Here is a 2,218-nt window from a genome sequence, read left to right on the forward strand (position 1 = left end):
GTGGAGTTTGTTAAGCACTGTGGGTGAGTGCTGACCATACTGGAAACTAATACTGGGGCTTCCATCAGGTCAGGGGAGAGCTACCATGCAAAATAAGGATCCTGTCCTGGATCCTTACCCCACCCTGGAATAGTGAACAGAGCACCCTGGCCACACACAGCACACCCCTCTTGGTATTCCCTACAAGTGTAGATGTCCCACTAAGCCAGAGAGACTCGGATCCAAAACAAAAGTCATCAGAAAAAAAAATCTACAAATGTCTAAAAATAAAGAAAAATATTTAAGATATAAGAATAAGGGAGTGACTATGAACCCCCCCTCCCCAAAGGACATGACAACATTTCAGTATTAGAAGGTTAAGATAAAGAGATTGAGGACATGCCAGAAATGGAATTCAAAACACAAATCATTGAGTTACTGAGATGCAGACAGAAGCAAATTCATGAACTAAAGAAAACTTGACATGATACGAATGAAATTTTTTCCCATGAAATTGAGATCTTAAAGAGAAATCAAAATGAGTTGCTAGAAATGAAGAATTCAATAAAGCAAACAAAAATGCAATGGAAAGGCTTAACAACAGAGTTGGTGAGGCAGAAGAAAGAATATCCAAGCTAGAAGACAAATCTCTGTAAATTTTACAATCAGGCAAAAAAAAAAAAAAAGAAATTAGTAAGTTAAAATACAGATCTACAGGATACTATCAAAAAACCAATATATCTGTCTTAGGAGTCCCTGAAGACATGGAAAGAGAAAAAGGATTAGAAGGCCTTTTCAGTTAAATAATAACAGAAAACTTCCCTAATTTGGAGAAAGAAAGGGACATGCAAGTACAGGAAGCATACAGAATTCTCAATACACAAGACCAGAAAAGGTCTTTACCACAACACATTGTAGTTAAACTCTCCACAGTAAAGCATAAAGAAAATATTGCAAAATGTGCACAAGAGTGATGCCTGATTGCTTTCAGAATTCCAATTAGACTCACAGTGGACTTCTCATCATAAAACCTACAGGCTAGGAGAAAATGCCAATATATTCCAAGTCTTAAGAGAAAAAAAACTGTCAACCCAGGATACTGTACCCTGCAAAGCTCTCAGTTATAAGTGAAGGAGAAATAAAGACCTTGCATAACAGACAGAAATTGAAAGAATTTGTCACCAAACAAAAGATGTTTAAGGATGTGATACACACAGTAACAGTGTCATCACTACAAAAGAAGGTGAAGGCAGAAACACACCCAATACAAGCACAAAGGAAATCCAAAGTAAAAAAAAATAAGAATATTAAAGGAAAAATGGGAGAGCAAAGTCGTTACTTATCAATAGTCACCTTGAATATAAATGGCCTCAACTCTCTAGTTAAAAGACATAGACTAGATAAATAGATTAAAAAAGAAAACTTGGGGCTGGTACTGTGGTGAAATGGGTTAATACCCTGGACTGAAGTGCTGGCATCCTACATGGGTGCAGATTGAGACCTGGATGCTCCACTTATGATCCAGCTCTCTGCTATGATAGCCTGGGAAAGCAGTAGAAGATGGCCCAAGGCCTTGGGCCCCTGCACCCATGTGGGAGACCTGGAAGAAGCTCCTGCCTCCTGGCTTCAGATTGGCACAGCTCTGGCTGTTGCGGCCAACTGGGGAGGGAACCATCAGATGGAGGACCTATCTCTCTCTCTTCTCTCTCTCTGCCTCTCTCTCTAATTCTGACTTTCAAATAAATAAATAAATATTAAAAAACAACTCAGATGTAAACATACACATTAGTGTTTATTTGTTAAAAACAGAAAAGAGAACACTTCTACTTGCTGCCTACAAGAAACACATCTCACCAACAATGATACTCGCTGACTGAAAGTGAAAGGATCGAATAAGACAGTCCATGCTAACAGAAACCAAAAAAGAGCTGGTGTAGCCATCCTAATATCAGACAAAATAGACTTTAATACAGAAACTGTCAAAAGAGAAAAAGAAGGGCACTATGTAATGATTAAGGGATCAATTCAACAGGAAGATGTAACTATTATAAACATATACACATCTAATTACAGGGCACTTAGCTGTTTAAAAGTAATGTTAATGTATTTAAAAGGAAACATAGACCCAAATATAGTAGTGGGGGGGGGGGACGTCAATGCAACACTTGCAGCAATGGGCAGATCAACCAGACAGAAAATCATCAAGGAAATAATAGAGTTAACCAACACTATAGGCTAA

The sequence above is a fragment of the Oryctolagus cuniculus genome, chromosome X (assembly GCF_964237555.1).
Source record: "Oryctolagus cuniculus chromosome X, mOryCun1.1, whole genome shotgun sequence".
Taxonomy (NCBI): Eukaryota; Metazoa; Chordata; class Mammalia; order Lagomorpha; family Leporidae; genus Oryctolagus; species Oryctolagus cuniculus.